The sequence below is a fragment of the Lagenorhynchus albirostris genome, chromosome 2 (genome assembly GCF_949774975.1).
Source record: "Lagenorhynchus albirostris chromosome 2, mLagAlb1.1, whole genome shotgun sequence".
Lineage (NCBI taxonomy): Eukaryota > Metazoa > Chordata > Mammalia > Artiodactyla > Delphinidae > Lagenorhynchus > Lagenorhynchus albirostris.
Genome location: NC_083096.1, coordinates 69,518,140 through 69,537,570, shown reverse-complemented (window position 1 = coordinate 69,537,570; position 19,431 = coordinate 69,518,140). Strand labels below are relative to the sequence as shown.

The 19,431-nt window shown below is 62.9% G+C and overlaps 15 non-coding genes across 15 annotated transcripts; 6 read left to right on the top strand and 9 right to left on the bottom strand.

Moving 5' to 3' along the window:
* Positions 1–124: 124 nt before the first annotated feature.
* TRNAE-CUC (transfer RNA glutamic acid (anticodon CUC)) lies at positions 125–196 on the bottom strand. Its single transcript has one exon. It is a non-coding gene; the product is annotated as a tRNA-Glu (tRNA).
* A 278-nt stretch (positions 197–474) lies between these two features.
* Positions 475–546, bottom strand: TRNAG-UCC (transfer RNA glycine (anticodon UCC)). Its single transcript has one exon. It is a non-coding gene; the product is annotated as a tRNA-Gly (tRNA).
* Positions 547–1,404: 858 nt separating this feature from the next.
* TRNAD-GUC (transfer RNA aspartic acid (anticodon GUC)) lies at positions 1,405–1,476 on the bottom strand. The gene has a single exon. It is a non-coding gene; the product is annotated as a tRNA-Asp (tRNA).
* Positions 1,477–2,048: 572 nt separating this feature from the next.
* On the top strand, positions 2,049–2,131 carry TRNAL-CAG (transfer RNA leucine (anticodon CAG)). The gene has a single exon. It is a non-coding gene; the product is annotated as a tRNA-Leu (tRNA).
* A 1,079-nt stretch (positions 2,132–3,210) lies between these two features.
* On the top strand, positions 3,211–3,281 carry TRNAG-GCC (transfer RNA glycine (anticodon GCC)). Its single transcript has one exon. It is a non-coding gene; the product is annotated as a tRNA-Gly (tRNA).
* Positions 3,282–7,643: 4,362 nt separating this feature from the next.
* On the bottom strand, positions 7,644–7,715 carry TRNAE-CUC (transfer RNA glutamic acid (anticodon CUC)). Its single transcript has one exon. It is a non-coding gene; the product is annotated as a tRNA-Glu (tRNA).
* A 278-nt stretch (positions 7,716–7,993) lies between these two features.
* On the bottom strand, positions 7,994–8,065 carry TRNAG-UCC (transfer RNA glycine (anticodon UCC)). Its single transcript has one exon. It is a non-coding gene; the product is annotated as a tRNA-Gly (tRNA).
* Positions 8,066–8,914: 849 nt separating this feature from the next.
* Positions 8,915–8,986, bottom strand: TRNAD-GUC (transfer RNA aspartic acid (anticodon GUC)). Its single transcript has one exon. It is a non-coding gene; the product is annotated as a tRNA-Asp (tRNA).
* Positions 8,987–9,558: 572 nt separating this feature from the next.
* Positions 9,559–9,641, top strand: TRNAL-CAG (transfer RNA leucine (anticodon CAG)). Its single transcript has one exon. It is a non-coding gene; the product is annotated as a tRNA-Leu (tRNA).
* A 1,086-nt stretch (positions 9,642–10,727) lies between these two features.
* Positions 10,728–10,798, top strand: TRNAG-GCC (transfer RNA glycine (anticodon GCC)). The gene has a single exon. It is a non-coding gene; the product is annotated as a tRNA-Gly (tRNA).
* A 4,362-nt stretch (positions 10,799–15,160) lies between these two features.
* On the bottom strand, positions 15,161–15,232 carry TRNAE-CUC (transfer RNA glutamic acid (anticodon CUC)). Its single transcript has one exon. It is a non-coding gene; the product is annotated as a tRNA-Glu (tRNA).
* A 278-nt stretch (positions 15,233–15,510) lies between these two features.
* On the bottom strand, positions 15,511–15,582 carry TRNAG-UCC (transfer RNA glycine (anticodon UCC)). The gene has a single exon. It is a non-coding gene; the product is annotated as a tRNA-Gly (tRNA).
* An 858-nt stretch (positions 15,583–16,440) lies between these two features.
* On the bottom strand, positions 16,441–16,512 carry TRNAD-GUC (transfer RNA aspartic acid (anticodon GUC)). Its single transcript has one exon. It is a non-coding gene; the product is annotated as a tRNA-Asp (tRNA).
* Positions 16,513–17,084: 572 nt separating this feature from the next.
* On the top strand, positions 17,085–17,167 carry TRNAL-CAG (transfer RNA leucine (anticodon CAG)). The gene has a single exon. It is a non-coding gene; the product is annotated as a tRNA-Leu (tRNA).
* Positions 17,168–18,253: 1,086 nt separating this feature from the next.
* Positions 18,254–18,324, top strand: TRNAG-GCC (transfer RNA glycine (anticodon GCC)). Its single transcript has one exon. It is a non-coding gene; the product is annotated as a tRNA-Gly (tRNA).
* Positions 18,325–19,431: the final 1,107 nt, after the last annotated feature.

The following is a 19,431-nucleotide window of genomic DNA, read 5'->3' as shown; positions in this document are numbered from 1 at the left end:
TTGGGCTGCAGGTGCAGGGCACCGGGCGGCTGTTGTCGGGCAGGGCGCGACGCCGAGGCCGCGGAGCAAGCGTGGCCTAAAAGTGGGATGTGGACGCTGTGAGGTAGAGAGGAAGAAGAAAGGCTTCCCTGACCGGGAATCGAACCCGGGCCGCGGCGGTGAGAGCGCCGAATCCTAACCACTAGACCACCAGGGAGCGTCGGGCCCTACCACGGCTCCTGCTCGACCCATAGCAGCCGCTCGGCGCCACCTTGGCGCCAAGACCCGGCCTTTCCAAGTGCAGCCACGCGCCGCCCCTGGCAATCCACGTGTCCTCCCGTCCTTCCTGCTTGCAGCACCCTCAGAACACTGCGCGCCTGCTTCTCGCACACACAAGAAGAGCCGCTAGGGCCACCGAGCTCCCTGCTCCCAGCTCTCCCTCACAGGGCCCCGGCCGGCCGGCCGCCCGCGGAGCGCGGCAAAAGGTCAGCCCGCTGCGTTGGCCGGGAATCGAACCCGGGTCAACTGCTTGGAAGGCAGCTATGCTCACCACTATACCACCAACGCTGCACAGCCCGGGCCGCCCCGAGACGCCGGCACCGGGCTCGCCCGAGCGCACTCTTGTCGCCGCTTCCTCCTCCCCCTCCTCCTCCCCCTCCTCCTCCTCCGACTCCTTCTCTTCCGACTCCTCCTCCTTCTCTTCCTCCTCCTGCTCCCCTTTCTCTTCCTCGTCCTCCTCCTCCTCAGCCGCCGCCGCCGCCGCCGCCGCCGCCGCTTGGAGCAGCCCTGCCCCGACGCCACGCCGGCCGGCAGCTCTGTGACGTCACAGACGCCACCAAGGCCCCCCGGCGCCCCACCCGCGCCAGCCCTACGAAGCTGCCCTAGACCACCCGCCCGATCGCCTCAGGGTGGCGCTCTCGCTGCCTTGCCGCTCCAGGTCCCTCGGCTCCACGCCGCGGCCCGCCCCCGCCCCCGGCGCACGCATCTTCCAGCACCCCGGCTCGCCAAAGCCCTTCTCCACCCGGCGCCTGGCCAGGCCACTTCCCGCACCGACAGGGGACGGCCCTCATCCGCCTCCCACCCGTCCCGGCAGCTGGGCACCTATGCAGCTGTGCATAGCTGCGCAGCCTTGCGTCGCGACGCAAGGAGCCCACGGAGACAGCCACTTTGGGCGGGCCGCAACGTCATCGAGAGCTTGTGGCGTCCAGAGGAGGCCGTCGCTCGGCCGTGGCGACCGAGTGCCCGGCGACGAGGAAGGGCTGGAGGGCTGGAGGGCTGGAGGGGGTCGAGGGTGGGCAGGCTGGGCACGCGCTGGGGCCCTGCGCCTCGCTGGAGGACGGAGGGCACAGGGCGGAGAAGCAGGGTCCTTGGGAGATAGGCGGCGGGACAGAGAGCGGCGCCAGCCACCAAAAGGGGGCGTGTTGCCTCCCCGTCGGGGAATCGAACCCCGGTCTCCCGCGTGACAGGCGGGGATACTCACCACTATACTAACGAGGACGGCGGCCACCGCCCCCGCGCCCGGACGCTCTCGGGCTGCCGGCCGACGCCTCCCCCCGCCCTCCGGCCCCCTGCCCACCACGGGCGCCCGGCACGGGTCCGACCCGACCCAACGCCACACCAACCGCGTCCTCCAAAGCAGCAGCCCCCGACCCGACAGGGACCCCACCCCAAGTGGCGCTGAAAGCTCCGAGTGCGCGCTGCCTATTGCCTCCGACGCGGGGATCGCGCCGGGACGAGGGGGCCCGAGACCGAAAGCAAGGCTGCGAGGAGGGGGTGGGCGCGCGCCTGGCCATGGCCGGCGAGGAGAGGCGCGGGTGGGGGCCGGCGGCAGGGGCTGGCAAGACGCGGCCCGGCTCCGTCCGGGGCCAGGGCTGGGCGAGGGCGCCAGCGCGGCGGAGCCAGGCGCGTCGTCTGGCCTTGCTCCCCGTCGGCCGCCGCGCGCCCGCTCCGTCGCTCACCCACACGGCCGCGCGCCTGGCGCGGAGCACCGCGTCCCGCCAAGGGCACCGGGCTTCGCGTCGCGTCGGGTCCCAGCCAGCCGAGCGGCCACGCGCACGCCCAGGCCCGCCGTCAGGATGGCCGAGCGGTCTAAGGCGCTGCGTTCAGGTCGCAGTCTCCCCTGGAGGCGTGGGTTCGAATCCCACTCCTGGCAAGCCAGCCTTTTGGCCCGCCCGACAAACGCACCCGGCCCTAGGGCAGCGCTTTACTGCCTTCCAGTCCGTTCGCGCCTTGCACTCTTGCCGCCTCTCCAAACTGCGGCCCGGACATCCACGCCTCTCAGACGCGGGACCTTCTCAGCCACGGCCGCGGGCCTGGCAGAAACGGCCCGCTAGGAACCCTCCGCCCACGGGCTTTCCGGACAAACGCCCTCCCCGCCAGCTCCTACGCCCCCTCCTACCTGCACCCACACCAGGAAGCCCTTCAGTCCTTCGCAGCACATCTTTCCTCACCTGCTGGCGGCGGCGGCTGCTGCTGCTGCTGGTCTTCCTGCCTGCCTGCCTGCCTGCCTTCGCCCCTCCCCCCCACGGCCTCTCCCCCGCTCCACCCCGCCCCCACCGCCACACGCAGAACGGCCGCGTGTGGAAAGCCCTCCACGCCTCGCCCGCCCTCCGACTTCTGCCTGGTGAACAGCGGACCCGTTCTCACAGCCTTTCTTCCACTTCCGCCAGCAGCAGCTCTCCCTCTTTCCAACATCCTGTCCTTCCCGCCAGACCCAACGGCCTGCCTGCCCATTCCATTCCCTCCACAGCCACAGCGAGGTGGCCGCCGACAGCGTCCTGCCTGCCTGTGGTGCGTGCCCTCGGTGCTTTTTCGCCTTGGGACCCTGGCCGGACCACACCTGCCTGCCTGCCTGCCTGCGTCGGAGCCGGGCGGCGGCTGAGAGGGACGTCGCTGCTCAGCCGCACCGGCCACGCCTCGCCTGCCCTGACCGGGATTCGGGCGCGGGCCAGGCCGGTTCGCCTCCCGGCTTCGCCTGGCGACACCGACAGTCAAGCGGCTCCGTGGACGCCCGCCTGCGTCCCTCCATCCTTCGGTGCTTCCGACCGCCTCGCGCCCTGGGGTGGCCAGAGTGCCCGGAGCCTCTCATTCAGGTGGCCCGTCGGCCTCCTGCTCAAATGGAGCACATGCCCACGGGGCGAGCAGTGACCAGGGTCCGGCGGTTGGCGGCGAGCGCCGCTGGGGCAGCGTTGGGCGCCGCTGGGGCAGCGGCGGGCACCGGCGGCCGTCGGCGCATGGGTGGTTCAGTGGTAGAATTCTCGCCTGCCACGCGGGAGGCCCGGGTTCGATTCCCGGCCCATGCAGACGCAGCGTCCCCTTTTGGTGCCCGCAGCCCCAAAGCGGAGCTGGGTTTCCCAGCTGCCACACTCAAGGCACCGGTCCTGCAACAGCTCGCTCACCACCGCACCTTCCGGCCCCTGTCCTTCCCATGCAGACGCTCCCACCCCACACACACCCGGGAGCCAGGCCTCCAGGACCTGACACCTCGCAGGCTCAGCCACTCTTTCGCTCAGACCCCTTCCTTGTCCTTGTTCTCTTCCTGACCCCGACCCCGCTTGTGTCCCTCTTGTCACTGTAAGGAACACCTCACACTGGCACCCGCACAGCCCAACCTCTTCACCTTTCGTCACGTGTCCAAGCTCTCTGTTTCACTCTGCCCCCACTCCGAAAATTATACTATCTTTGCACAACCAGGAGCAAGCAAGTTGCCACCTCTGGGAGCGATACATCCCATTTTCCTAGAGAGTCCCAAAAGCGCTCACTTGCGCGAGGAGTTCCAAAGAAGTCCACGCTATCATCGCAGACTACACTCTAGATTCACGTTTTGACCCTCAACAGAAATACATTTCCAACACCTGCCCGCTCCTCCACCGCTACTGCCACCAGCACCATCAGCACGACAAACACCACCCCCTCCCCTGAACCTCTGCTCCCACCAACAGCATCAGCCCTCGGGAGAGCACCCCCAGCACCACCACCTCAGCCGCCTGCCTTCTCCCACAAACAACCCCCTCCCAACTCCTATCTCGCCACTTCCCCCCCTCCCCCCCCCCGATCCCTTCCAAATCCTACGTTGTCAAGGATCCTGCCCTTGCCTCTGTCCCGTTGCCCTCCTTTATTCCCCTTCTTCTTCTTCTCCTTTTCGTAGCAGTATGGTTGGTTTAAACATTGTGTTACTTTCAGGTGTACAGCAAAGTGATTCAGTTATATGTCCTTTTCCAGGTTATTTTCCATTACACGTTATCACGACACATGAATACAGTTCCCTGTGCTGTACGGTAAATCCTTGTTGCTTATGTGCTTTACGTATAGTGTTTCCTCTCTGTTAATCGCAGCTCCGGATTTTCCCCTGCCCTACGCTTTTCCCTTGGGTAACGAACAGTTTGTTTTCTATGTCTGTGTGTCTGCTTCTTCGGCACATACATTCGTTTGTAGTACGGTTTACATTCCACATATCTTTGTGCTTCTCTGCCTGACTTACGTCGCTAAGTGTAATACACTCTACGTCCCTCCTTCTTGGTGCAAATGGCAATATCTCACTCTTTTGTATGGCTGAGTAATATTCCACAGTACATATATACCACGTCTTCCCGTGCCAGCCATCGGTTGATGGGCACTTGGGTTTTGTCCATGTCTTGGCTGTGGCCCGTAGTGCTGCTGTGAACATGGGGGTGCAGGGATCTCTTCAAATGACAGTTTCTCTCCTCTGCCGATGTGTACCCACGATGGGGATTGCTGGATCATAAGAGAGCTCCTATTTCACCTATTTCTTTAGTGTGTTGTTTTTATTTATGCATTTAATATTTATTCATTTCCTTACTTACTTATAAGAACGACTAGCTGTAATTTTGGAAGAAAAGTTGTTTAACAATATTGAGTTAGTTTCAGGTGCACAGCAATGCGGATACTGTTTTCCATGTCTAATAATCTTTCAGATTGCTTTCCATGATAGCTTACTACAGGATATTGAATATCATTCCCTGTGTTATACTGGAAATCCTTGTTGCTTATGTCTTTTTTTTTTTTTTTTTTTTTGCAGTACGCGGGCCTCTCACTGCTGTGGCCTCTCCCGTTGCGGAGCACAGGCTCCGGACGCGCAGGTTCAGCGGCCATGGCTCACGGGCCCAGCCGCTCCGCGGCATGTGGGATCTTCCCGGACCGGGGCACGAACCCGTGTCCCCTGCATCGGCAGGCGGACTCTCAACCACTGCGCCACCAGGGAAGCCCCCTGCTTATGTCTTTTATATGAAGTACGGTGTATCTGTTCATCGCAGCTCCTAATTTATGTCTCCACCCCTCCCTTTCTCCTCGGGTAACCATCAGTGTGTTTTGTCTGTCTGGGAGTCTGTTTCCCTTTTGCACATACATTCTTTTCTATTACGTTTTAGATTCCACGTATCTTTGTGCTTCTCTGTCAGACTTACTTCACCAAGTGTACTAATCTCTAGGACCATCCTTATTGTGGCAAATGGCAATATTTCATTTTCTGACATGGCTGAGTAATACTCCACAGTACATATATACCACATCCTGTTCTGTCAGCCGACTGCTGATGGGCACATGGGTTTTTTCTGTGTCTTGGCTGTGGCACGTAGCGCAGCTACAAACACGGGGGTGCGGGGATCTCTCCAAACAACAGTTTTTCTCTTTGGCGGCTGTGTACCCACGACGGGGATTGCTGGATCATCTGATGGCTCAGTTTCTCCTATTTATTTATTTATATATTTATTTATTTACTTACTTACTTTTAAGTACTAGTACTTGTGGTTTAGGAAGAAGAGTTGATTAACCACATGGAGTTAGTTTCAGGTGTACAGCAAAGGGGATACTGTTTTCCATGTCTAATATTGTTTCAGATTGATTTCCAGTATAGGTTATGGCAGCATATTGAATATCATTCCCTGTGTTATTCTGTAAATCCTTGTTGCTTATCTCCTTTATATGAAGTACTGTGTATCGGTTCATCGAGCTCCTAATTTATCCCTCCACCCCTCCTTTTTCCCTCGGGTAACCATCACCGTGTTTTCCAGGTCTGTGAGCCTGTTTCTGTTTCGCACATAGATTCAGTGGTAGTACTTTTGAGAGTCCACGTATCTTTGTGTTTCTCTGTCGGACATACTTCACGAAGCGTAATATTCTCGGGGAGCAGTCTTGTGGCAGCAAATGGCAATAGTTCATTCTTTTTTATTGATGGCTGAGTGATAGCTCGTACTACATAGATACGACCTCTTCTTGTACTGGCCACCCGTTGACGGGCACTTGGGTTTTTTCCACGTCTTGGCTAGTGCAAATAGTGCCGCTGTGAACATGGAGGTGCTTGTGCCTTTCTGAACTCCTGTTTAGTCATTTCTGGCTACGCACCCAGGAGTGGGATTGCTGGATCAGACGGGACCTCTCCCTTGGCCTCTTTCAACCTCAACCCCTCCTCCCCCGACCCCCGCCACCACACACACCTGAGACTGGATGGTTTCTCCCGATGAGAGGTGATGTGTGTCTCTGGCGCAGTAGAATGCCCCCACCCGATTCGGACCCCGCCTAGCCCCTGTGGCGCGCTGCGTTTCTGTTGTTCTCTTGCCCGCCTCCTACCCACCGTCCCCAGTAACAACCCATTGCTTGGCCTGACCACCTTGCCGCACAGCACACCAGTCTGGGGCGCTCACCCGCCACCCCACCGCGAAGGGGTCCTCTCCCACCATCTTCCACGCCCCACAGCCCGTTCACACACCCCGCCCTTCCCCCCAGCCTGGAGGCTCGGACCCCTCTCCCCGCCACCTGCCCCTTGTATCCCAGGCCCGACTGTCAAATGTCCTGCCCGGAAGTCTCACTTCTGCCAGCGCTCCTCAGACTCACTCCTACTCCAGGCCCACCCCGCCCCCTGATCTGACCCACCCGCACACACGTGCCGGGACAGGTGCCCCCCACCACACCAAGCTTCTGCTGAGCCCCTGCCTGAGCGGCCAGCCGCTCTCCCGGGCCAGGTCCCCGCCAGCCCAACACCTCTCGCTCCTGCCCGCGCTCCAGCCAGACACCCCAGGTCCTTCCTCGCACCTCCCAGCACGCGGCCCACCGCCACCCTCTCTCCATGGGCTCGTTCTGCTCCGTTCCCTAACCCGCGTGGGGTGGCCACCGACCACGGCCACAAACACCTTCATCCCACACTGTCAGCCACCCCCAAGGCACCGGCAAGGGCGTTCAGGAAACCTGCTGCGGTGTTGCGAAGCACCCATCTGCCCACCGGTGCTCCTTTCCACAGGGGATCCGGCGCTGTCAGAAGGCACCGCGTGTGACAGCGCCGTCGGTGCCGCCGCCGCTGTCGCCGTGGGGGAGAAGCAGTGCTGCTGGAGAGTCCAAACACCGGCGGGGGCGTTTGCTCGTGGCCACAGCCTCGGCGGGGAGAGGCGCTGCCCCGGCCATTCGTGTTTGGGGCTGAGGCAAGCGTGTGAAAACGAAGACACGGGACGTCGAAGGCCTCGAGTGGGCGCGCGCCATTGCGGCCAAAAGGTCTGGCCGGGCAGGGAGGGTGGAGGTTGCCTGGCAGGGCTTGGGCTGCAGGTGCAGGGCACCGGGCGGCTGTTGTCGGGCAGGGCGCGACGCCGAGGCCGCGGAGCAAGCGTGGCCTAAAAGTGGGATGTGGACGCTGTGAGGTAGAGAGGAAGAAGAAAGGCTTCCCTGACCGGGAATCGAACCCGGGCCGCGGCGGTGAGAGCGCCGAATCCTAACCACTAGACCACCAGGGAGCGTCGGGCCCTACCACGGCTCCTGCTCGACCCATAGCAGCCGCTCGGCGCCACCTTGGCGCCAAGACCCGGCCTTTCCAAGTGCAGCCACGCGCCGCCCCTGGCAATCCACGTGTCCTCCCGTCCTTCCTGCTTGCAGCACCCTCAGAACACTGCGCGCCTGCTTCTCGCACACACAAGAAGAGCCGCTAGGGCCACCGAGCTCCCTGCTCCCAGCTCTCCCTCACAGGGCCCCGGCCGGCCGGCCGCCCGCGGAGCGCGGCAAAAGGTCAGCCCGCTGCGTTGGCCGGGAATCGAACCCGGGTCAACTGCTTGGAAGGCAGCTATGCTCACCACTATACCACCAACGCTGCACAGCCCGGGCCGCCCCGAGACGCCGGCACCGGGCTCGCCCGAGCGCACTCTTGTCGCCGCTTCCTCCTCCCCCTCCTCCTCCCCCTCCTCCTCCTCCGACTCCTTCTCTTCCGACTCCTCCTCCTTCTCTTCCTCCTCCTGCTCCCCTTTCTCTTCCTCGTCCTCCTCCTCCTCAGCCGCCGCCGCCGCCGCCGCTTGGAGCAGCCCTGCCCCGACGCCACGCCGGCCGGCAGCTCTGTGACGTCACAGACGCCACCAAGGCCCCCCGGCGCCCCACCCGCGCCAGCCCTACGAAGCTGCCCTAGACCACCCGCCCGATCGCCTCAGGGTGGCGCTCTCGCTGCCTTGCCGCTCCAGGTCCCTCGGCTCCACGCCGCGGCCCGCCCCCGCCCCCGGCGCACGCATCTTCCAGCACCCCGGCTCGCCAAAGCCCTTCTCCACCCGGCGCCTGGCCAGGCCACTTCCCGCACCGACAGGGGACGGCCCTCATCCGCCTCCCACCCGTCCCGGCAGCTGGGCACCTATGCAGCTGTGCATAGCTGCGCAGCCTTGCGTCGCGACGCAAGGAGCCCACGGAGACAGCCACTTTGGGCGGGCCGCAACGTCATCGAGAGCTTGTGGCGTCCAGAGGAGGCCGTCGCTCGGCCGTGGCGACCGAGTGCCCGGCGACGAGGAAGGGCTGGAGGGCTGGAGGGCTGGAGGGGGTCGAGGGTGGGCAGGCTGGGCACGCGCTGGGGCCCTGCGCCTCGCTGGAGGACGGAGGGCACAGGGCGGAGAAGCAGGGTCCTTGGGAGATAGGCGGCGGGACAGAGAGCGGCGCCAGCCACCAAAAGGGGGCGTGTTGCCTCCCCGTCGGGGAATCGAACCCCGGTCTCCCGCGTGACAGGCGGGGATACTCACCACTATACTAACGAGGACGGCGGCCACCGCCCCCGCGCCCGGACGCTCTCGGGCTGCCGGCCGACGCCTCCCCCCGCCCTCCGGCCCCCTGCCCACCACGGGCGCCCGGCACGGGTCCGACCCGACCCAACGCCACACCAACCGCGTCCTCCAAAGCAGCAGCCCCCGACCCGACAGGGACCCCACCCCAAGTGGCGCTGAAAGCTCCGAGTGCGCGCTGCCTATTGCCTCCGACGCGGGGATCGCGCCGGGACGAGGGGGCCCGAGACCGAAAGCAAGGCTGCGAGGAGGGGGTGGGCGCGCGCCTGGCCATGGCCGGCGAGGAGAGGCGCGGGTGGGGGCCGGCGGCAGGGGCTGGCAAGACGCGGCCCGGCTCCGTCCGGGGCCAGGGCTGGGCGAGGGCGCCAGCGCGGCGGAGCCAGGCGCGTCGTCTGGCCTTGCTCCCCGTCGGCCGCCGCGCGCCCGCTCCGTCGCTCACCCACACGGCCGCGCGCCTGGCGCGGAGCACCGCGTCCCGCCAAGGGCACCGGGCTTCGCGTCGCGTCGGGTCCCAGCCAGCCGAGCGGCCACGCGCACGCCCAGGCCCGCCGTCAGGATGGCCGAGCGGTCTAAGGCGCTGCGTTCAGGTCGCAGTCTCCCCTGGAGGCGTGGGTTCGAATCCCACTCCTGACAAGCCAGCCTTTTGGCCCGCCCGACAAACGCACCCGGCCCTAGGGCAGCGCTTTACTGCCTTCCAGTCCGTTCGCGCCTTGCACTCTTGCCGCCTCTCCAAACTGCGGCCCGGACATCCACGCCTCTCAGACGCGGGACCTTCTCAGCCACGGCCGCGGGCCTGGCAGAAACGGCCCGCTAGGAACCCTCCGCCCACGGGCTTTCCGGACAAACGCCCTCCCCGCCAGCTCCTACGCCCCCTCCTACCTGCACCCACACCAGGAAGCCCTTCAGTCCTTCGCAGCACATCTTTCCTCACCTGCTGGCGGCTGCTGCTGCTGCTGGTCTTCCTGCCTGCCTGCCTGCCTGCCTTCGCCCCTCCCCCCCCACGGCCTCTCCCCCGCTCCACCCCGCCCCCACCGCCACACGCAGAACGGCCGCGTGTGGAAAGCCCTCCACGCCTCGCCCGCCCTCCGACTTCTGCCTGGTGAACAGCGGACCCGTTCTCACAGCCTTTCTTCCACTTCCGCCAGCAGCAGCTCTCCCTCTTTCCAACATCCTGTCCTTCCCGCCAGACCCAACGGCCTGCCTGCCCATTCCATTCCCTCCACAGCCACAGCGAGGTGGCCGCCGACAGCGTCCTGCCTGCCTGTGGTGCGTGCCCTCGGTGCTTTTTCGCCTTGGGACCCTGGCCGGACCACACCTGCCTGCCTGCCTGCCTGCCTGCCTGCCTGCGTCGGAGCCGGGCGGCGGCTGAGAGGGACGTCGCTGCTCAGCCGCACCGGCCACGCCTCGCCTGCCCTGACCGGGATTCGGGCGCGGGCCAGGCCGGTTCGCCTCCCGGCTTCGCCTGGCGACACCGACAGTCAAGCGGCTCCGTGGACGCCCGCCTGCGTCCCTCCATCCTTCGGTGCTTCCGACCGCCTCGCGCCCTGGGGTGGCCAGAGTGCCCGGAGCCTCTCATTCAGGTGGCCCGTCGGCCTCCTGCTCAAATGGAGCACATGCCCACGGGGCGAGCAGTGACCAGGGTCCGGCGGTTGGCGGCGAGCGCCGCTGGGGCAGCGTTGGGCGCCGCTGGGGCAGCGGCGGGCACCGGCGGCCGTCGGCGCATGGGTGGTTCAGTGGTAGAATTCTCGCCTGCCACGCGGGAGGCCCGGGTTCGATTCCCGGCCCATGCAGACGCAGCGTCCCCTTTTGGTGCCCGCAGCCCCAAAGCGGAGCTGGGTTTCCCAGCTGCCACACTCAAGGCACCGGTCCTGCAACAGCTCGCTCACCACCGCACCTTCCGGCCCCTGTCCTTCCCATGCAGACGCTCCCACCCCACACACACCCGGGAGCCAGGCCTCCAGGACCTGACACCTCGCAGGCTCAGCCACTCTTTCGCTCAGACCCCTTCCTTGTCCTTGTTCTCTTCCTGACCCCGACCCCGCTTGTGTCCCTCTTGTCACTGTAAGGAACACCTCACACTGGCACCCGCACAGCCCAACCTCTTCACCTTTCGTCACGTGTCCAAGCTCTCTGCTTCACTCTGCCCCCACTCCGAAAATTATACTATCTTTGCACAACCAGGAGCAAGCAAGTTGCCACCTCTGGGAGCGATACATCCCATTTTCCTAGAGAGTCCCAAAAGCGCTCACTTGCGCGAGGAGTTCCAAAGAAGTCCACGCTATCATCGCAGACTACACTCTAGATTCACGTTTTGACCCTCAACAGAAATACATTTCCAACACCTGCCCGCTCCTCCACCGCTACTGCCACCAGCACCATCAGCACGACAAACACCACCCCCTCCCCTGAACCTCTGCTCCCACCAACAGCATCAGCCCTCGGGAGAGCACCCCCAGCACCACCACCTCAGCCGCCTGCCTTCTCCCACAAACAACCCCCTCCCAACTCCTATCTCGCCACTTCCCCCCCTCCCCCCCCCCGATCCCTTCCAAATCCTACGTTGTCAAGGATCCTGCCCTTGCCTCTGTCCCGTTGCCCTCCTTTATTCCCCTTCTTCTTCTTCTCCTTTTCGTAGCAGTATGGTTGGTTTAAACATTGTGTTACTTTCAGGTGTACAGCAAAGTGATTCAGTTATATGTCCTTTTCCAGGTTATTTTCCATTACACGTTATCACGACACATGAATACAGTTCCCTGTGCTGTACGGTAAATCCTTGTTGCTTATGTGCTTTACGTATAGTGTTTCCTCTCTGTTAATCGCAGCTCCGGATTTTCCCCTGCCCTACGCTTTTCCCTTGGGTAACGAACAGTTTGTTTTCTATGTCTGTGTGTCTGCTTCTTCGGCACATACATTCGTTTGTAGTACGGTTTACATTCCACATATCTTTGTGCTTCTCTGCCTGACTTACGTCGCTAAGTGTAATACACTCTACGTCCCTCCTTCTTGGTGCAAATGGCAATATCTCACTCTTTTGTATGGCTGAGTAATATTCCACAGTACATATATACCACGTCTTCCCGTGCCAGCCATCGGTTGATGGGCACTTGGGTTTTGTCCATGTCTTGGCTGTGGCCCGTAGTGCTGCTGTGAACATGGGGGTGCAGGGATCTCTTCAAATGACAGTTTCTCTCCTCTGCCGATGTGTACCCACGATGGGGATTGCTGGATCATAAGAGAGCTCCTATTTCACCTATTTCTTTAGTGTGTTGTTTTTATTTATGCATTTAATATTTATTCATTTCCTTTCTTACTTATAAGAACGACTAGCTGTAATTTTGGAAGAAAAGTTGTTTAACAATATTGAGTTAGTTTCAGGTGCACAGCAATGCGGATACTGTTTTCCATGTCTAATAATCTTTCAGATTGCTTTCCATGATAGCTTACTACAGGATATTGAATATCATTCCCTGTGTTATACTGGAAATCCTTGTTGCTTATGTCTTTTTTTTTTTTTTTTTTTTTGCAGTACGCGGGCCTCTCACTGCTGTGGCCTCTCCCGTTGCGGAGCACAGGCTCCGGACGCGCAGGTTCAGCGGCCATGGCTCACGGGCCCAGCCGCTCCGCGGCATGTGGGATCTTCCCGGACCGGGGCACGAACCCGTGTCCCCTGCATCGGCAGGCGGACTCTCAACCACTGCGCCACCAGGGAAGCCCCCTGCTTATGTCTTTTATATGAAGTACGGTGTATCTGTTCATCGCAGCTCCTAATTTATGTCTCCACCCCTCCCTTTCTCCTCGGGTAACCATCAGTGTGTTTTGTCTGTCTGGGAGTCTGTTTCCCTTTTGCACATACATTCTTTTCTATTACGTTTTAGATTCCACGTATCTTTGTGCTTCTCTGTCAGACTTACTTCACCAAGTGTACTAATCTCTAGGACCATCCTTATTGTGGCAAATGGCAATATTTCATTTTCTGACATGGCTGAGTAATACTCCACAGTACATATATACCACATCCTGTTCTGTCAGCCGACTGCTGATGGGCACATGGGTTTTTTCTGTGTCTTGGCTGTGGCACGTAGCGCAGCTACAAACACGGGGGTGCGGGGATCTCTCCAAACAACAGTTTTTCTCTTTGGCGGCTGTGTACCCACGACGGGGATTGCTGGATCATCTGATGGCTCAGTTTCTCCTATTTATTTATTTATATATTTATTTATTTACTTACTTACTTTTAAGTACTAGTACTTGTGGTTTAGGAAGAAGAGTTGATTAACCACATGGAGTTAGTTTCAGGTGTACAGCAAAGGGGATACTGTTTTCCATGTCTAATATTGTTTCAGATTGATTTCCAGTATAGGTTATGGCAGCATATTGAATATCATTCCCTGTGTTATTCTGTAAATCCTTGTTGCTTATCTCCTTTATATGAAGTACTGTGTATCGGTTCATCGAGCTCCTAATTTATCCCTCCACCCCTCCTTTTTCCCTCGGGTAACCATCACCGTGTTTTCCAGGTCTGTGAGCCTGTTTCTGTTTCGCACATAGATTCAGTGGCAGTACTTTTGAGAGTCCACGTATCTTTGTGTTTCTCTGTCGGACATACTTCACGAAGCGTAATATTCTCGGGGAGCAGTCTTGTGGCAGCAAATGGCAATAGTTCATTCTTTTTTATTGATGGCTGAGTGATAGCTCGTACTACATAGATACGACCTCTTCTTGTACTGGCCACCCGTTGACGGGCACTTGGGTTTTTTCCACGTCTTGGCTAGTGCAAATAGTGCCGCTGTGAACATGGAGGTGCTTGTGCCTTTCTGAACTCCTGTTTAGTCATTTCTGGCTACGCACCCAGGAGTGGGATTGCTGGATCAGACGGGACCTCTCCCTTGGCCTCTTTCAACCTCAACCCCTCCTCCCCCGACCCCCGCCACCACACACACCTGAGACTGGATGGTTTCTCCCGATGAGAGGTGATGTGTGTCTCTGGCGCAGTAGAATGCCCCCACCCGATTCGGACCCCGCCTAGCCCCTGTGGCGCGCTGCGTTTCTGTTGTTCTCTTGCCCGCCTCCTACCCACCGTCCCCAGTAACAACCCATTGCTTGGCCTGACCACCTTGCCGCACAGCACACCAGTCTGGGGCGCTCACCCGCCACCCCACCGCGAAGGGGTCCTCTCCCACCATCTTCCACGCCCCACAGCCCGTTCACACACCCCGCCCTTCCCCCCAGCCTGGAGGCTCGGACCCCTCTCCCCGCCACCTGCCCCTTGTATCCCAGGCCCGACTGTCAAATGTCCTGCCCGGAAGTCTCACTTCTGCCAGCGCTCCTCAGACTCACTCCTACTCCAGGCCCACCCCGCCCCCTGATCTGACCCACCCGCACACACGTGCCGGGACAGGTGCCCCCCACCACACCAAGCTTCTGCTGAGCCCCTGCCTGAGCGGCCAGCCGCTCTCCCGGGCCAGGTCCCCGCCAGCCCAACACCTCTCGCTCCTGCCCGCGCTCCAGCCAGACACCCCAGGTCCTTCCTCGCACCTCCCAGCACGCGGCCCACCGCCACCCTCTCTCCATGGGCTCGTTCTGCTCCGTTCCCTAACCCGCGTGGGGTGGCCACCGACCACGGCCACAAACACCTTCATCCCACACTGTCAGCCACCCCCAAGGCACCGGCAAGGGCGTTCAGGAAACCTGCTGCGGTGTTGCGAAGCACCCATCTGCCCACCGGTGCTCCTTTCCACAGGGGATCCGGCGCTGTCAGAAGGCACCGCGTGTGACAGCGCCGTCGGTGCCGCCGCCGCTGTCGCCGTGGGGGAGAAGCAGTGCTGCTGGAGAGTCCAAACACCGGCGGGGGCGTTTGCTCGTGGCCACAGCCTCGGCGGGGAGAGGCGCTGCCCCGGCCATTCGTGTTTGGGGCTGAGGCAAGCGTGTGAAAACGAAGACACGGGACGTCGAAGGCCTCGAGTGGGCGCGCGCCATTGCGGCCAAAAGGTCTGGCCGGGCAGGGAGGGTGGAGGTTGCCTGGCAGGGCTTGGGCTGCAGGTGCAGGGCACCGGGCGGCTGTTGTCGGGCAGGGCGCGACGCCGAGGCCGCGGAGCAAGCGTGGCCTAAAAGTGGGATGTGGACGCTGTGAGGTAGAGAGGAAGAAGAAAGGCTTCCCTGACCGGGAATCGAACCCGGGCCGCGGCGGTGAGAGCGCCGAATCCTAACCACTAGACCACCAGGGAGCGTCGGGCCCTACCACGGCTCCTGCTCGACCCATAGCAGCCGCTCGGCGCCACCTTGGCGCCAAGACCCGGCCTTTCCAAGTGCAGCCACGCGCCGCCCCTGGCAATCCACGTGTCCTCCCGTCCTTCCTGCTTGCAGCACCCTCAGAACACTGCGCGCCTGCTTCTCGCACACACAAGAAGAGCCGCTAGGGCCACCGAGCTCCCTGCTCCCAGCTCTCCCTCACAGGGCCCCGGCCGGCCGGCCGCCCGCGGAGCGCGGCAAAAGGTCAGCCCGCTGCGTTGGCCGGGAATCGAACCCGGGTCAACTGCTTGGAAGGCAGCTATGCTCACCACTATACCACCAACGCTGCACAGCCCGGGCCGCCCCGAGACGCCGGCACCGGGCTCGCCCGAGCGCACTCTTGTCGCCGCTTCCTCCTCCCCCTCCTCCTCCCCCTCCTCCTCCTCCGACTCCTTCTCTTCCGACTCCTCCTCCTTCTCTTCCTCCTCCTGCTCCCCTTTCTCTTCCTCGTCCTCCTCCTCCTCAGCCGCCGCCGCCGCCGCCGCCGCCGCCGCTTGGAGCAGCCCTGCCCCGACGCCACGCCGGCCGGCAGCTCTGTGACGTCACAGACGCCACCAAGGCCCCCCGGCGCCCCACCCGCGCCAGCCCTACGAAGCTGCCCTAGACCACCCGCCCGATCGCCTCAGGGTGGCGCTCTCGCTGCCTTGCCGCTCCAGGTCCCTCGGCTCCACGCCGCGGCCCGCCCCCGCCCCCGGCGCACGCATCTTCCAGCACCCCGGCTCGCCAAAGCCCTTCTCCACCCGGCGCCTGGCCAGGCCACTTCCCGCACCGACAGGGGACGGCCCTCATCCGCCTCCCACCCGTCCCGGCAGCTGGGCACCTATGCAGCTGTGCATAGCTGCGCAGCCTTGCGTCGCGACGCAAGGAGCCCACGGAGACAGCCACTTTGGGCGGGCCGCAACGTCATCGAGAGCTTGTGGCGTCCAGAGGAGGCCGTCGCTCGGCCGTGGCGACCGAGTGCCCGGCGACGAGGAAGGGCTGGAGGGCTGGAGGGCTGGAGGGGGTCGAGGGTGGGCAGGCTGGGCACGCGCTGGGGCCCTGCGCCTCGCTGGAGGACGGAGGGCACAGGGCGGAGAAGCAGGGTCCTTGGGAGATAGGCGGCGGGACAGAGAGCGGCGCCAGCCACCAAAAGGGGGCGTGTTGCCTCCCCGTCGGGGAATCGAACCCCGGTCTCCCGCGTGACAGGCGGGGATACTCACCACTATACTAACGAGGACGGCGGCCACCGCCCCCGCGCCCGGACGCTCTCGGGCTGCCGGCCGACGCCTCCCCCCGCCCTCCGGCCCCCTGCCCACCACGGGCGCCCGGCACGGGTCCGACCCGACCCAACGCCACACCAACCGCGTCCTCCAAAGCAGCAGCCCCCGACCCGACAGGGACCCCACCCCAAGTGGCGCTGAAAGCTCCGAGTGCGCGCTGCCTATTGCCTCCGACGCGGGGATCGCGCCGGGACGAGGGGGCCCGAGACCGAAAGCAAGGCTGCGAGGAAGGGGTGGGCGCGCGCCTGGCCATGGCCGGCGAGGAGAGGCGCGGGTGGGGGCCGGCGGCAGGGGCTGGCAAGACGCGGCCCGGCTCCGTCCGGGGCCAGGGCTGGGCGAGGGCGCCAGCGCGGCGGAGCCAGGCGCGTCGTCTGGCCTTGCTCCCCGTCGGCCGCCGCGCGCCCGCTCCGTCGCTCACCCACACGGCCGCGCGCCTGGCGCGGAGCACCGCGTCCCGCCAAGGGCACCGGGCTTCGCGTCGCGTCGGGTCCCAGCCAGCCGAGCGGCCACGCGCACGCCCAGGCCCGCCGTCAGGATGGCCGAGCGGTCTAAGGCGCTGCGTTCAGGTCGCAGTCTCCCCTGGAGGCGTGGGTTCGAATCCCACTCCTGACAAGCCAGCCTTTTGGCCCGCCCGACAAACGCACCCGGCCCTAGGGCAGCGCTTTACTGCCTTCCAGTCCGTTCGCGCCTTGCACTCTTGCCGCCTCTCCAAACTGCGGCCCGGACATCCACGCCTCTCAGACGCGGGACCTTCTCAGCCACGGCCGCGGGCCTGGCAGAAACGGCCCGCTAGGAACCCTCCGCCCACGGGCTTTCCGGACAAACGCCCTCCCCGCCAGCTCCTACGCCCCCTCCTACCTGCACCCACACCAGGAAGCCCTTCAGTCCTTCGCAGCACATCTTTCCTCACCTGCTGGCGGCTGCTGCTGCTGCTGGTCTTCCTGCCTGCCTGCCTGCCTGCCTTCGCCCCTCCCCCCCCACGGCCTCTCCCCCGCTCCACCCCGCCCCCACCGCCACACGCAGAACGGCCGCGTGTGGAAAGCCCTCCACGCCTCGCCCGCCCTCCGACTTCTGCCTGGTGAACAGCGGACCCGTTCTCACAGCCTTTCTTCCACTTCCGCCAGCAGCAGCTCTCCCTCTTTCCAACATCCTGTCCTTCCCGCCAGACCCAACGGCCTGCCTGCCCATTCCATTCCCTCCACAGCCACAGCGAGGTGGCCGCCGACAGCGTCCTGCCTGCCTGTGGTGCGTGCCCTCGGTGCTTTTTCGCCTTGGGACCCTGGCCGGACCACACCTGCCTGCCTGCCTGCCTGCCTGCCTGCCTGCGTCGGAGCCGGGCGGCGGCTGAGAGGGACGTCGCTGCTCAGCCGCACCGGCCACGCCTCGCCTGCCCTGACCGGGATTCGGGCGCGGGCCAGGCCGGTTCGCCTCCCGGCTTCGCCTGGCGACACCGACAGTCAAGCGGCTCCGTGGACGCCCGCCTGCGTCCCTCCATCCTTCGGTGCTTCCGACCGCCTCGCGCCCTGGGGTGGCCAGAGTGCCCGGAGCCTCTCATTCAGGTGGCCCGTCGGCCTCCTGCTCAAATGGAGCACATGCCCACGGGGCGGGCAGTGACCAGGGTCCGGCGGTTGGCGGCGAGCGCCGCTGGGGCAGCGTTGGGCGCCGCTGGGGCAGCGGCGGGCACCGGCGGCCGTCGGCGCATGGGTGGTTCAGTGGTAGAATTCTCGCCTGCCACGCGGGAGGCCCGGGTTCGATTCCCGGCCCATGCAGACGCAGCGTCCCCTTTTGGTGCCCGCAGCCCCAAAGCGGAGCTGGGTTTCCCAGCTGCCACACTCAAGGCACCGGTCCTGCAACAGCTCGCTCACCACCGCACCTTCCGGCCCCTGTCCTTCCCATGCAGACGCTCCCACCCCACACACACCCGGGAGCCAGGCCTCCAGGACCTGACACCTCGCAGGCTCAGCCACTCTTTCGCTCAGACCCCTTCCTTGTCCTTGTTCTCTTCCTGACCCCGACCCCGCTTGTGTCCCTCTTGTCACTGTAAGGAACACCTCACACTGGCACCCGCACAGCCCAACCTCTTCACCTTTCGTCACGTGTCCAAGCTCTCTGCTTCACTCTGCCCCCACTCCGAAAATTATACTATCTTTGCACAACCAGGAGCAAGCAAGTTGCCACCTCTGGGAGCGATACATCCCATTTTCCTAGAGAGTCCCAAAAGCGCTCACTTGCGCGAGGAGTTCCAAAGAAGTCCACGCTATCATCGCAGACTACACTCTAGATTCACGTTTTGACCCTCAACAGAAATACATTTCCAACACCTGCCCGCTCCTCCACCGCTACTGCCACCAGCACCATCAGCACGACAAACACCACCCCCTCCCCTGAACCTCTGCTCCCCCAACAGCATCAGCCCTCGGGAGAGCACCCCCAGCACCACCACCTCAGCCGCCTGCCTTCTCCCACAAACAACCCCCTCCCAACTCCTATCTCGCCACTTCCCCCCCTCCCCCCCCCCCGATCCCTTCCAAATCCTACGTTGTCAAGGATCCTGCCCTTGCCTCTGTCCCGTTGCCCTCCTTTATTCCCCTTCTTCTTCTTCTCCTTTTCGTAGCAGTATGGTTGGTTTAAACATTGTGTTACTTTCAGGTGTACAGCAAAGTGATTCAGTTATATGTCCTTTTCCAGGTTATTTTCCATTACACGTTATCACGACACATGAATACAGTTCCCTGTGCTGTACGGTAAATCCTTGTTGCTTATGTGCTTTACGTATAGTGTTTCCTCTCTGTTAATCGCAGCTCCGGATTTTCCCCTGCCCTACGCTTTTCCCTTGGGTAACGAACAGTTTGTTTTCTATGTCTGTGTGTCTGCTT